This window comes from Meles meles, chromosome 19 (genome assembly GCF_922984935.1).
Source record: "Meles meles chromosome 19, mMelMel3.1 paternal haplotype, whole genome shotgun sequence".
Lineage (NCBI taxonomy): Eukaryota > Metazoa > Chordata > Mammalia > Carnivora > Mustelidae > Meles > Meles meles.
In genome coordinates this window covers 26,811,299-26,826,181 of record NC_060084.1, presented here as the reverse complement: position 1 = coordinate 26,826,181, position 14,883 = coordinate 26,811,299, and the positions used below count along the sequence as shown (strand labels likewise).

General features: G+C 48.9%; 2 non-coding genes across 2 annotated transcripts; one reads left to right on the top strand and one right to left on the bottom strand.

The window, feature by feature from the left end:
- Positions 1-4,843: 4,843 nt before the first annotated feature.
- On the top strand, positions 4,844-4,926 carry TRNAL-CAG. Its single transcript has one exon. It is a non-coding gene; the product is annotated as a tRNA-Leu (tRNA).
- Positions 4,927-5,179: 253 nt separating this feature from the next.
- TRNAL-CAG lies at positions 5,180-5,262 on the bottom strand. The gene has a single exon. It is a non-coding gene; the product is annotated as a tRNA-Leu (tRNA).
- Positions 5,263-14,883: the final 9,621 nt, after the last annotated feature.

The window sequence follows — 14,883 nt, the reverse complement described above, 5'->3', positions numbered from 1 at the left end:
CATTTCCATCAGCCCTGTGGCCCTTCCCTTGGCTGATTCTTATCTGTCTCCTTTAGTAGTGAACAGCTGTCACTGTGAGTGTAACAGTCGTCAAGGCTTTTGGTGAGTCCTTCTAACTAATGGATGTTTGCACCCGAGGGTGGTCTGGGGGATACCCTGAACTCTGCCATCGTCCAAAGTGGCAGTGGTCTTGTGCATTACTGGGCTCCCTCCCTGTTTGTGGTTTTCAAATGGTATAAGCTCGTTTTCTATTTTGCATACTCTGTTGCTTTCATATGTTGCCCTTGTTTTCTCTTACTCATCTCTCCCACTCTGTAGCATTTTGACAAATTTGTACAGGCATGTAAACACCACCAAGATTATATAGATCACCTCAAGAGTGCCTTTGTGACCTCCACCTTGGCCCCAAACAACCACTGATCTTTTTTTTGTCATTGTTATTTTGCCTCTTCTAGAATGTCTAGCAAAAAGGGATTCTGCAGTGTTATTAAGGATCTTGAGATAAGATTATCCTAGATTATCTGGGTGGATGGTAAATGTAATCACTATGGCCTTATAAGAAGGAGGTAGGGGCACGGGCTGGCTCAGTCAGTGGAGCATGTGACTCTTGATCTCCAGGTCCTGAGTTCAAGCCCCACCTGGTGTGTAGAGATTACTTAAAAAAAAAAAAAAAAAGAAGAAGAAGAAGAAGGAGGAAGAGGGAGATGGGAGATTTGATGACAATAGAAGAGAAGGCAATGTGAATATGGAAAGAGAAATCAATAACTAGGAGCACCCAGGAGCCAAGGAAAGCCTGTAGCCTTTAAGAATGGAAGATCCAAGGAGTGGGTTCTCCCTGCAGCCTCCAGAAGCCACCAGCCCTGCTGACACTTTGATTTAGACACTTACGATTCATTTTGGACTCCTGAATTGCAACAGCATAAATTTTTTAAAATAAAGAATAAAAGAATAAAAAAAAAGAATAAATTTGTGGTTTTTTTAAGCCACTGTTTGTGATAATTTGTTACAGCAGCGAGAAGAAACTGATACAGTAGTCCTTTGTGAAAAGCTCCTTCATGTAACATAAAGCTTTTGAAATTCATCTGTGAATTTGAGCATAGGTTAAGTAGATTATCTCTTTTTAATGCTGAATGTATTCCACTGTATTGATAGAACACAGTAACTTTATCCATTCATTGGTTGATGGGCATTTGGGTTCTTTCCAGTTTGGGTGGCTATGAAGATCCTAGAGTCCTGGGATTGAGCCCTGCTTCAATCAGCTCCCTGCTGATCAGGGAGCCTGCATCTCCCTCTCCCTCTGCCTGTGCTCCCCCTGCTTGTGCGTGTGTGTGCGCGCGCGCGCGCTCTCTCTCTCTCTCTCTGTTAAATAAATAAAATATTTTTTAAAATTAAAAAAATTAAAAAAAACATGCTATGAACATTTGCATGCACTTTTTTTTTTTTTTGGTGAACATATGTTTTCATGTCTCTTGCTTAAATACCTAGGAGTACCAGTGTTAGAGTGTATGGGTATGTGTATCATTAACTTTATAAGACGTGGTAAAACTTTTCTAAAGTGGCTGCACCATTTTTCCAAAGTGGCTTTTCATCACTGGTTTTACAGATGAGTAAACAAGCTGGAGAAAGGGCAGAAACTTGCCCAGGGTCACCAACTGAATTAGAGACATCAGCAGAACTAGAATCAATGTCTACAGCTTCTCATCCCCAGCAGGGATCCTGCGTGAGAGGCAGGCCTGCCTGCATGTCCTCCCATTTCTAGCCGGCTGGCTGCTTCTGCCCCTTCCTACCTTCTCTCCCCTCATCCAGCCCCCCAGGAGCTGGAGACCAGAGCATCTTTCAGTCCATTGCTGTCCCCATCCCAGGAGATATGAACTAGTGGTGGGAGAGGCTTGGGGAATGGGCGTCACTAACAAGAACTCCCCCCTTTAGGATTTGAGGACACCTTCCCCCAGCAATGACCTTTGTGCGGAATGTGAGTTATTTTTTGATGGTCCAGGGGCAGTGATCAAATACTTCAGGGCTTCATTACAAGCACTTTGTTTTTAACTTTGCTTCCAATCTAATTATGCCAATGAGAAAGCCTCCTTTGGTACTGATTTTTTTTTAAGATTTTTTTTTTGATAGTAGGAAACTTTTTAAAAAGATTTTATTTATTTATTTGAGAGAGAGAGAGGATGAGAAAGAGAGAGAGAGCACGAGAGGAGAGAGGTCAGAGGAAGAAGCAGACTCGGAGCCCAGTGCGGGACTTGATTCCGGGACTTCAGGATCATGACCTGAGCCAGAGGCAGTTACTTACCCAACAGAGTTACCCAGGTATCCCAAGATTTATGTATTTTTAAAAATATTTTATTTATTTATTTGATAGAGAGACAGCAAAAGAGGGAATACAAGCAGGGGGAGTGGGAGAGGGAGAGAAGCAGGCTCCCTGCAGAGCAGGGAGCCCAATGCAGAGCTCCATCCCAAGACCCTGGGATCATGACCTGACCTGAGGGCATATGGTTAACAACTGAGCCACCCAGGCACCCCGATGTATGTTTACATCTAATTCTGTTCATCTCTTTTTAGTGAACAAAGATTCTGGCTAGAATTTAATGGCAGGGATTTGTTCCCATTATGCTTATTTTTATTGTGACCTTCTATTTAAGAGGAATCATGTAGGTTTCCTATTATAACCATATTATAACATTTATTACAGTTTTAAAATACATTTATTACAGTTTTAAAAATGAGGCCATTCCAAGAAAATATTTTAGTTTTTTAAAAGTGCACACAACTCTTTCATATATGGTCAAATATTCTACCAAGGGTGTCAAAACCATTCGGTAGGAAAGAGGCAGGCTTTCAACATACAGTGCTGGGAAAATGGAAGGTCCACGTGCAAAAAAAAAGAAGAAAAAGAAAAAGAAAAAAAAAAATGAAGCTGGACTTACGTGAAAATGATCTAGAAGCCTGGCTGGCTCAGTCAGAGGAGAGTGTGACCCCTTCTTGGGGTCCTGAGTTCAAGCCCCACACTGGGTGTAGAAATTACCTAAGTATGAATCATGAGAGACTATAGACTCTGAAAAACAATCTGAGGGTTTTGAAGGGGCGGGGTGGGGGGAGCCAGGTGGTGGGTATTATGGAGGGCACATATGGCATGGAGCACCGGGTATGGTGCATAAACAATGAATTCTGTTCCTGAAAAGAAATTAATAAAACAAAAAGTTTAAAAAAAGAAATTACCTAAGTAAAAAAAATTTTTAAAGCAACAACACAAAGACCTAAACATTAAGTCTAAAACTATAAAATATTTAGAAGAAAACATGCAGGGGAAAATCTTCATGACTTTGGATTTGGCAATGATTTCTAGGGTACAACGCCAAAGGCACAGGCAACAAAAGTAAACATAAATTGAACAATATAAAAATTAAATTTTCTGTGCATCAAAGGATACAGTATGTGAAGTGGTGGTTTATGGATTGCGGGAAAATATTCGCCAATCATATATCAGACTCGAGGGGCTAATTTATGGAATACGCAAAGAACGCCCTACAACTCAATCACAAAATCAAAGTGAAAAAAATGGGCCAAAGATTTGACTAGACATTTCTCTAAATAAGATATACACATGGCCAACAAGCACATGAAAAATACTCAACAACACTAATCATTATGGAAATGCAAATCAAAACCACAATAAGATATCCCCTCACATTCAGCGGGGAGCCCCACGAATACAGGGACTCTCCAATCCCCTCACTGGCTTTGCCACCAAGATGCTACTCAAGCCTTGTCTTCAATGCCTCCGGTGGCCCCGACTTCACTCCCAGTGGCAGGCACCCTGTTTCCTTTCCAACAAGCTCTCTTTTCTTTTCCTTCTTTCCTCCTTCCTTCCTCCTCTTTCTTTTTTAGATTTTATTTATTTGACAGAGAGAGAGAGCGCACAAGCTGGGGGAGCACGCAGAGGCAGAAGGAGAAGCAGGCTCCCCGCTGAGCAATGAGCCCCCGTCGGGGCTCACTCCCAGAACCCTGGGATCGTGACCCCAGCTGAAGGCAGAGTTTTAACCAACTGAGCCACCCAGGCACCCCCAAGCTCTTTTTTTCCTATGGAAAACTTCCTCTGTAACGACCGCCCCCCCCCCCCCCCACCGCATGCCCACCTCAAACCCCAGTTCCTGGAGCAAAAAAGGACAGACGGACACAATCCCAGCCCCTTGTACACATCAGGCTTTTGTAGACACATAAATGGTCTCCTCTCCAAATTAAACAGCCTCCAGCTTTTCCCCTGTTCAAAGTATCAAAAAGTATAAAAGCCATCTTTCTCTGCATGCAGTTCCAGTTAAACAGGTGTGGAATGGGAGCCCACGGGCTTCCAGTCCCGAGGAGTTCATGGCAAAGTCCATCACAGAGCACCTCCCTTCCAAAAAGAATTGTCTAAACCACCGCCCCCGTAACCCCCTCACCCAGCAATAGTCCCGACCTTTGCCACCGATAATAGCAGCCGTTAAAAATAATAGCACATCTTCAGCTTCCGAACTTCGGCGAGTGGCCAGAATTTAACTATAATTTTGTTTCCATTTTGTTTATTTTTAGGATTATTTTTGATCGATGGCAAGGGAAACTGATTTTTCGTTTTCTGCTCAGGCTCCAGTTTCCATTTAATTTCATGCGTAGAAAAAAGACCGACTCATTTGAAGGATAACAGTTAAGTCTCGGTAACACGGGTCGTTTTTATCCGTGGATGCCTAAGACCGTCCGTGCAGACCCGGAGCTGCCAGTTTACTTCAAAGGGCTTGGTTGGTTTCCAAGCCACGTGGCACGGAAATAGCAACTACATCAGGTCCTTCTAGCTGCTTTTTCGGAAGTCAGGATGGCCGAGCGGTCTAAGGCGCTGCGTTCAGGTCGCAGTCTCCCCTGGAGGCGTGGGTTCGAATCCCACTTCTGACAATTCCTACCTTTTTTCTCTTTTCTTCGATGTAGCCTTAGAAGAGAGTGCGTACGTATGACGACTCTAAGAATGGACCTGCGATACAGATCCAGGCTTTCTTTTTACAGCCTGAAGTCAAATAAATGTCATTACGAGGAAAATGCCCGTCAAGAAGGAAATACTTGTTTTGTAAAGGGATTAAAAAAAACTCTCCGAAGGTGTAAAGTATCACCTAGTAGATCTATAACTGTTGGTGAAAAGCAAAATGAACCTTGTCAGGAGTGGGATTCGAACCCACGCCTCCAGGGGAGACTGCGACCTGAACGCAGCGCCTTAGACCGCTCGGCCATCCTGACTGTTGCAACCTAGCTCTGCAAGCAAACCTCTTCGGAATAGCTCTGGTGTGCGCATGCGTAGCGAACAGCCACGTTGGCGGGAGGGCGGGGGCGGGTTTTGTTTCGCGCGGAGTGTTGGGAAGAGCTAGAAAGACGCGCCCGCTAGAAGAGGAGGGGCGAAATGGGACTGGGACAGACCGAGCGAGGTGACGGCAGAGGGCGCGCGCGGCACGCTGGAGAATCGGGGACTCCGGCTCGCAGGCATTCGTGCCTTCGACGGGCACAGTTTATGCAGGCGTGCATTCATTTACAATTCAAGTCGGCTTCGAGACTGGCGTATCTGCAAGCACCCTGGCATTTCTGCACACACTTCCTCTGCATTTCCTGCACGAAGCCGTCAAGCCCGCCTTCCCGCGGCGGCTGGGAGATCTCTGCTGCCGCCCGCACCCGTTGAAATCCGGATATCCCAAGGTCTGATAGCACGCATCTCGCGTTCTCCTTCCGAACGTTTGCCGAAACGGCAGCTTCCCATTTATATGTGTGTTACAGCCATTTATTCAGGTTCGGGGTCACACCGCGTCCCGCAGCGGCACAGCGGAATACGCGCTGTGTTCCTGACCGTGTCCCTAGAGCCCCAACCGGGTTTGGCACGCAGTAGGCGCGCAGGGAATGGCTGTGGATTCATCCTTCCTCGCCTCCCCCTTCCTGGATTCTGTCATGTGGTGATTCACGTTTCCTCCCCGGCCACCGCCCCTCGCCCCAACGCCCCAGCGCCCCAGCGCGGTGGGAAGCAGATCCCGACCCCCGCAGCACCTTCCGCCGGGTGGCTCCATAACCCCAGACTTGGGCACGTCCTCGGTTCCGTCTAGGGACCAAAAAACTTATGCGCCGCGAGGGCCCCTTTCTCCAGAGGATTTCCGAGAGGGAAAAAGGGCACTTCCACCCTCCCAGGATGTCGTACACCCCCGTTACCCCCCCCCCACCCCCCCGCACAGTCCCCAGGCCCTGAAGATGCAGTTCCTAAAGGCGGGCAGGAAGGGGTGGGGGTAGGGGGGACAGGAGACAGAGGTTCTGCCGAGGCGGGCCCCCTGACTGGCTGTCTACCCTGGGTCTGAAAGGTGACTGAGGGTGACTTCTGTGAGCTGACCCTGGACCCTCGACCCTGGAGTCCAGGGGACAGACTCAGAGACTGTGAGTAGTGGAGTCACGCTTGTCCTGCAGTGCCCTCTGACTCACCCGAGATGGTGTCACAGAGCAGCCTCAGGCAGAGAACATTCCCTACCAACCCCAGCTCAGGACCGTTTAGGGCCCTTAGGGCTTAGGATGCCCTAAGGGGTGGTCCGACTTCTGGGGTATGCAGAGGTCCTGATTCTTTAAGGGGTGATGAACCTCCCCATCCCCTTTCCTTTCCACAAATGCCCCCTCCTCACTCGCTGTCAGAATTTATTTCTTCGGGTTCAGCAAGGACCTCTTTTGTGTCTTCTCCTGAAATACAGATTGCCCTGGACACTGGAAAGGGCATCCACAAACATTTAGGGAACACTTACTATGTGCCAGACACTCTTCTAGATGCTGTGACAAAACAGTATTTCTGCCCTCAAGATACATTCAAGCATGGGGTGAAGGGAAAGAGAGAAGACAGAGGTGAATGGCAAAATGTCAAAGAAGGTCAGGTGCTGATACGTGCAGGACAGAGGATGTGTTAGGAAACTTGCAACCAGGTATCCTATAAGGTAGCCAGCAATCCCGTCTGGGGCACCATTTCTGGCCATCTGATTTGATAGGGCTTTTCATGACTTCTACATACAAATGAATCTCGTCCATAGCAATGCAAGTGGATTTTGTTGCGGTGGAATACAATTAATGATTGCCTCCTGGATACTGACTCTTTTCCCCATCTACTTATAAATTCATTTACATCATTCCTGATTGCCAATATGCATGTGTCTTTAAAGATTTATTTATTAGAGTGAGGAGAAGGGATAGAGGGTGACAGAGATAATCCTAACCAGACACCCCTCCAGCTCAGAGCCCTAGGCAGGGCTTGATCCCAGGATCCTGATATTATGACCTGAGCTGAAATACAAAGTTGGAGGCTCAACTGACTGAGCTACCTGAGCACCCCATACATGGATCTTTGATTTCTCCTTACAACAAGTTCTAACATCTTACTGGTTTCCTCAAAATTTATGAATTGAAAGAAATCTTTGACTTGTGTTCATTGTATATTTTTATGAGAATTGTGATTTTACCCTAAAAAACAATCTCCTTTAACCATGATCAAGAATGACTAGAAGCTCTCATAGGAAGTGTGGTAAGGGAGGGCCTCTCTGAGGAGGTGATGCTGAATTCAAAAGGGAGAGACTAGATCAAAGCTGGTGGCATTCTTCATGGAAGGCATAGCCAATGCAAAGGTCCTGAGGCGGGGAGGAGTGTGGTCTGTTGGAGGGGCAGCAAGCCAGTGGGACAAGGGTAAGGATGGAAGAGGCTGAAGTCCATGTCACACAGGGCTGGGATGCCAGGGAGGGGAATTTGGATTTTCTACTCTGTGTGATGGTGTCACTGGAGTGTTTTCAGCAGGGCAGTGATCCTCACTGGATCCTTTGAAAACGATCCCTTTGGCTGCTGTGTGAAGGGGGGATGTGAGAAGCCAAGAGAAAAATCAGAGCCCAGGGAAAGGCCATGAGAGATGAGGTGGCTAGACCAGGGAAGTGAAGACTGCGAAAGGTGGCTGAATTCAAGATTCAAGGTGTGTTCTGGTGGTAAAAAGGACTAGTCTTGCTGGCTGGCTGGTATGCGTGTTGGGGTGCAGATGTGGAGAGACACACGGATAGGACAGTAAGTCACTAAGGCCATAGCGGAGTCAGGTTACCAGATACTCACAACTTTTCTTTAAGGCAAGTGCATTAGACAGGCACTGCTAGCTCCCCACTCCTGCCCCATTGCAGGGGGCTCAGACTCAGACAGTCTGAATGACCTGCCAGGGTCCTTTGGAAGCTCCAGAAGCCTCTGGAACCACCCCCACCCTGCCAAGCCTTATACCACCAACCTTTCTGACTGTGTATCATTTTAGAGATGGAGCCCAAATCAGCCCCTGTCTGCCTGCTGCCCTCCCGGCCTGGCTAGGAGAAAGTGCTCACTGGAGGGGGATCAGTGCTGGAGCTCTGCTCAGCCCTATCTTCCAGGTTTGGGTGGATGGTCAGCTGTCCTCCCTCCACACTTTTTTTTTTTTGGTAAAGATTTTATTTATTTATTTGACACAGAGAGAGATCATAAGTAGGCAGAGAGGCAGGCGGGGGAAGCAGGCTCTCTGCAGAGCAGAGAGCCCGATGCGGGGCTCAATCCCAGGACCCTGAGACCATGACCTGAGCCAAAGGCAGAGGCTTTAACCCACTGAGCCACCCAGGCACGCCCCCCCCCCCCCCCCCGCACTTTTAAGGTTCCAGACCCCTGGCCTGGAGGAAGGCTTTTAGGATCCCATTCCAGCCTCAGGCCCCCAAGACCAAAAAATGGGAAAGGAGAGATCCTGTTTATCTCGTTTTCCCCGCTTATTAGCAGCCTAGATATCAATAGTGGACAGTAGAGGGACAGGCCTCACCCAGTCCCCACTGTAGGCCTTTGTCCAGCCTGAAAGAGGAAAGTCCCCTGAGCTCAGCCTGGGAAGTCCACCAGCATCTGGGGATGCCCCAGCCTGGCTCTTCCTGTGCTCGGCTCCAGTTAGTGTAGATGGAATCAGCGGCCAGTTGGCAAGCCGGTGCTCAGTCAGCCGAGGGGCCTGCAAGGGGGATCCTAGCATCCCTGTGACCTTGGCACACATCACCACCTCTGCCTGGGATAAGAGTGGCAGGAAACTGAGTTTTATGAATGCTTTTTTTACACCCATTCACTTGATGTTCCTAACAGGACCACAACATAGGTTGTTACGGCTCCTCTTTCACAGAGAAGGACAATGAGGCTCAAAGAGGCCAAGTAACTTACCCAGATTTGCCTGATTTTTTTGGCTCAGTACCCCTTCTGGACTACTACTAGGGGCCTAGAACTGTGATAGGTGCTTTTCTTTACATTGTCTTCTTTAACAACAACAAAACCCAAAAACCCTAATGAAGGTTGCCAAATGGCCAGCGAGACTTTGTGATGTTATTTTTACTCCTGTTTTTATTCTTGGAGGAGACTTAAAAGAAAGGGTAGGCTTTTCCCAGCAAGCCAGGCCAAGCAGAATGACCAAGTATTTGTGTTGAGGCTCTGGTTTCCTTGGCAAAGGTGGGGGGACAGAAATCATCAGGCGCCGGCAGCAAAGCCCTGCCAAGGCCCTGGTTTGGGCAGAGTGGGGAGCCCAGGGGTGAAGTGGATGAAGCAGGCGTGGATAGGATGGGATAGGAAAGGCTTGGTCCACCCAAGTCCAGCCTTGGCGGAGACAGAGGTAGATGGCCTGGTTTCCTGATTTTGAATGGGTCAGGTGGACAGTGGTGACCAGAATGGACCAAAGGCCAGGAGCTTACTTCCAAGTCCTCTGGATCACTTATCATGCCTCTAGAGTCTCTGGTCGCCCTAGAAAGAGATCCCTAGGAAGGAGGCAGACTCTGTAGCTCACCACTCTGATAAGCAAGGGGCCCAGAGCCTATTTTAACCCGAGTGCATCAGCATGTGGCTTCTGAAACCACTCTGTTTGCTAGCTGTGTGACCGTGGAAGAGTTCCTTAGCTTCTCTGTTCCTTGCTTCCTCAGTTCCCTAGCTGTAAAACGGATTTAGGAATAGCGTCTGCCTCAAAGGGTTGTTGTAAAGATGAAAGAGTTAATGCACGCCAAGTAGGTAGAGTGCTGGCAGAGAATTATGTGTTAGCCTAGAAAAAATAAAGCCCTATGCCGTTTCTGGCCCCTGGTGGATACTGTGGGGCAAGTTTTCAGCTGCCAAACTGACTTTGCAGAGCGAGTGTCCATAGTGCCATCCCCCACAACCTCAGCAGACCCCAACCAACCGCACCATTAGAGCTAGCCTGGCTCACATCTCTAACCTCGCCTCCCACATCCTGCCCTCTACCCCCATCTGTTTCTCCAGTGCAAAAAGCCCGTTCCTTCCTGGGGCCATGGCACTGGAATTCCCTCTGTGGAGCCATTCCCCTCCACCCACAGCTTATGTAGGACTGGTTTCCTTAATCGCCCCTCGGTCGCTCGGATGTCTCCGCTAAGGGGGCCCCTCGTCTTCTCTCCCGTTCGCTCTGGCTGGTCTGCTTCTTGCAGATGCGAAGCCCCTGGGCTCATTGCTGCCTTCTTTGCTCATCGTGCCTCTCTCCTACTAGGTTCTGTGCCCAGTAAAGGCAGGAGTCTTGGCCATTTTGCTCACCAGTTCCTCCCAGCAGGTAGCTCAGCGCCTTTCACCCAGCAGGAGCTTGGTAAAGCTGTATTGCAGGAGTGGATGAACAGATGGATGGTTGGGTGGATGGACGGATGGACGAGTAAATTCCCTGGGTTTTCTGTCCTTCAAGGGTGGAATGCAGGAAGTCTCCCCAGGTGTGGCCCCCATGACCCCTTGTGTTCCCCTCTTTGTCTCTGACCCTCACGCTCAGCCCTCTGCATGGGTACATGAGCTCCTTGTGGCCGTCTGGTGCTTAGGCATCTCCAGGTTCCCTCACAGGCCCGATCTGCTCTGCTTCTTCCAGCTAAAAGGCTTTTGTATTCTGCTTGGGGCCTGTTTAGCCCAGGGTTTCCTCTCCAGCAGGCTGAGTGCTTAGAGCAAGGGGGCAGGGTGAGACGCTGGCTGCGGGTTAGAACCCTGGCTGGTCTCCTGGCACACTCCCTCTGCCCACATCAGTGTGATGGAGTAGGCTTCTGCCCTACTAGTTGGTTAGCAGGCTGCCCTGCATGCCTACCACCACAGTGGCTCCCTCCTTACTCCTGACTCCCCAGAGTCCCCCAACGCCTGGCCTGCTGCAGCACAAATACTGTTGTCAGTCCTCATTGGCAGGTGCCACACTAGTCATTAAATATTTTGAACATATCCACAGGACTACATTATGGCTTTCCTGTTCTGCCTGATACCCCAGCACTCTTTGGGAGCCCCCTTTGGATTCAGTCCAGTCCCGACTCTGGCTGCCTCCCCCTCCCATCACTTGTCCCTCCACCTCTCCTCTCCAGTCTTCTGGTACCAACCTGGATCTAGCTGTGCCTGAAGCCATCCATCCCTGGTCTTTTCAGTTTCAGGGACCAATGCTCCTTTTCACATAAGAGAATGTAATGCAAACTTCCACCACATGTAACCCAAATAAATACAGCCTAGATCTCTTCTGCCAACTTGGAAGTCACAAGGGAGCTATTGAGCATTTGAAATGTGGCTACAGTGAATTGAGATGGGTCATAAACGTAATATACAAACTGGATTTCAAACAAAGTAGGACAATAAATGGAAACTATTTTATTATTAATTTATAATACCAATGACATGTGAAAGAGATCATATTTTGGCTAGATCATATTTTGGCTATGTTGCGTTAAATAAAAAATATGATTAGAATTGATTTCAGCTGTTTCTATTTCCTTTTTCAGTGTTGCTCCTAGAAAAATCTACTTGTGTTTGTGGCTTGTGTTATCTTTCGTCAGACAGTGCTGGGCTCCTGGCTGATCAGCAAAACATCGGGAAGCAGGAGATCAGAGCCTCTCCAATGAAACTAGGCAGCACCCTGGGAAAAACTCCAACAGTGCCAGAGAAGGAAGGCAAAGAAGGACAGTTCTGATCTACAGGGATGGAGAGGAAAGGCATCGCAGGTAGGGGCACCGTGTGAGCAAAGGCCTGGGAGTGGAACTCAGACAAGATGGGTCTGAGAACCAAAGGTGGCATAGAGGAGACTTGAGGGTTAAGATGGGCCACTGATTCCTCCAGGGAAGCTGGGGGGAGGAGGAGTTCTTGGGGACGGTGTGGGACAAAGGGACAAGTATTTCACTTGCCCTTCAGCCACCATACATTTTCTGTATGTATCACGAGGACCCAGGGCTGGGGTAACCATCTCCCTAGCTGTGTAGAATTGGTTCTGGTCCCCAAAATGCTGGAACCCAGAATTGCAGGCTATGTCCGATGCCCATGCCCATCAAAATGGGGCTTCTGCGGTGGGAAAGATGAGCCCAGATTCTGGGCACAAACAGGAATCAGTGTCTACAGGCTTTTCCCACCAGTGTGGAGCCAGTCAGAGCTCTCACATTTCCTCCAGAAATTCTTTCATCTTCAAATAGCTGCGGATTTTCCTCTGAACTTTTGTTATGCCTACCAATTTCTGTTTTATCTAGGAAACAGAACACTGTTTTTTTTGTTTCTGTTTCCTGTAGTGCCTTTCTATGGCCACTGGGATCCAGATGCTAGGAGAAATACTCATGTCCTAGGGACCTCAACAGAGCGTAAGGATATGCCAGCAGGGGCCTGGGCAGGTGACAGTGGACTCTTGGAGTCCCAGGAGTCCTTGCTGAGTCATACAAAATCAGGGTGTCCCATGCCCCAGCCAGAGTCTCCCCGGGGTAGCAGTGCTCCCCAAATTTACTACTTTTGCAGTACAAAAGAAAGAAACCATGAGGGGACACCTGGGTGGCTCAGTGGGTTAAAGCCTCTGCCTTTGGCTCCGGTCATGATCCCGGGGTCCTGGGATGGATCCCCACATCGGGCTCTCTGCTCAGTGGGGAGCCTTCTCCCTCCTCTCTCTCCGCCTACTTGTGATCTCTCTCTGTCAAATAAATAAATAAAATCTTTAAAAAAAAGAAAGAAAGAAACCATGAAAATGACTTTTCACTCTAAAAAAAAAAAAAAGACCATTACTGACACCTCTTATGTTCTCCAAAGGTTTCAGCAGATACAGGAGTGAGTGTCTTGGTTTAACAAGCTCTCCGTAAAAATGAGGCAGAATCTGATGCAGTAGTTTTCTAGGTCACACGGCCTGAAAAAGATTCAGCTTCATTGCGTTCTCCTGGCCCTCAGCTCCCCACTGGCTGCCCCCTCCCCCAGGGAAGCTGTGCCCAGCCAAGTCGGGTTCCCCATCTGCAGTAGAAGTGCACCAGACCCCCAGGATGGTGTGTGGTTCCATGTAAGTGTGTGTGTGTGCGTGCCTGAACCTCAGACCACATATGCCCCCACCAGACCCCACACTCCCTGTGGGCAGGGCCTGCCTGGGCCCTTCATCCCGCACTGATCCCCAGCACCTGGCACCTTGTAGGCACCCTGGAAATATTTATTTATTTATTTATTTAAAAGATTTTATTTATTTATTTGAGAGAGAGAGATAGCAAGAGAGAGCATAAGCAGGGAGGAGAGGGAGCTGAGCAAGGAGCCCGATGTGGGACATGATCCGAGGACCCCGGAATCATGACCCAAGCCGAAGGCAGACGCATAAGTGACTGATTCACCCAGGTGCCCCTGGAAATAGTAATTGAGCAAATGAATGGATAAATCCTACGTTCAGAGTCTTTCCCGCCAGATATTTACCACACCCCCATTAAGGACCTCAGTCCCTATGTTCCAACCCCCGAGATGACATTTTAGAGGAATCGATTCTCTCCTAAGATCTGGCTATGGGAGAGAAGACATTTCCTTTCTCTACCTAGTCAGTGCTCAGATCGAGTGGCCACTCTGTGCCAGCCGTAAGGGCCCCGGGTAGGTGTGGGGGCAAGAGTGTGTGTTTCCATGAAGTCTCCCCAACGTGCCTGCTGTGTTAAGGAGGTACATTTATAGGGAGCCTCAAATTAGACCAAGCATGCAGCTTCCTATCCTCTGAGAACTCTTGGGGGAAACTGAGGCAAGGGATTTGGAAACATTCTATGAAGCCAGCCGCTGGAGAAGACAAAGTTCATAGGGGTTGGGCTTCTACCTCCGGGCTCAGACTTGTCTTTCAGCCGGAGTCCCCTTCAAGATATCTGTGCCCATAACCCTCAGGAGGCAGGAGGCACGGACCATGTGGTTCTTCACCACAGCTGCATCAGGCACCAAGGCTGTGGGGTGAGAACAGGAGCCACAGAATCTTGGCCAGAAGGAGAAGGTCATGGAGGGAAGGGTGCCCAGCTCCGGCTGCAGACAGGTGGCATCCACTGACACAAGAGCTGACTTAGGAAACAAGTGGAATTCGATTGGGCAGAAGAAAGCAGGACCCCTGCAGACAGCTCGGTCAAGACGGGGATGTGGTTGCTCTAGGGCGGGCTTAAAGACGGGGATGGGCCAGCGTCTGTGTCTGTGGGTGCGTGTAAAGTGTGTGTCTCTGGGAGTGAGAGTGTGTGTGTGAGTGTGTTTATGCACATCGCACACATGTGATTAAGTGTGTGTGAGTGTGCATGCTGGTTTAGAGATGGATGCGTGTCTTTGAGGGTGAGGGCACCCTGCTGGGCCAGTGCGGGTACGGGGGGGCATTTTCGGTGGCTGGCTTAGTGGCTCTGTGTGTGTGTGTGTTGTATGAGGGCATGAGGATTTGCCTGTCTGTGTGGGACAGGGATGGAGCGACAAAGCACTCTGAACTTGGGATGGAGTCATTCAGGGCTTATACCTCTGACAGACTCATGGGAATTTGTAGACTTGAGGGCAGGAGAGTCAAGTTCAAATCCCAACTTTGCCACTTTTCAGCTGTGTGACCTTAATAGTCTCTTCTTTTCAAAATTCCATGTTCTCATCTATAGGATGGGA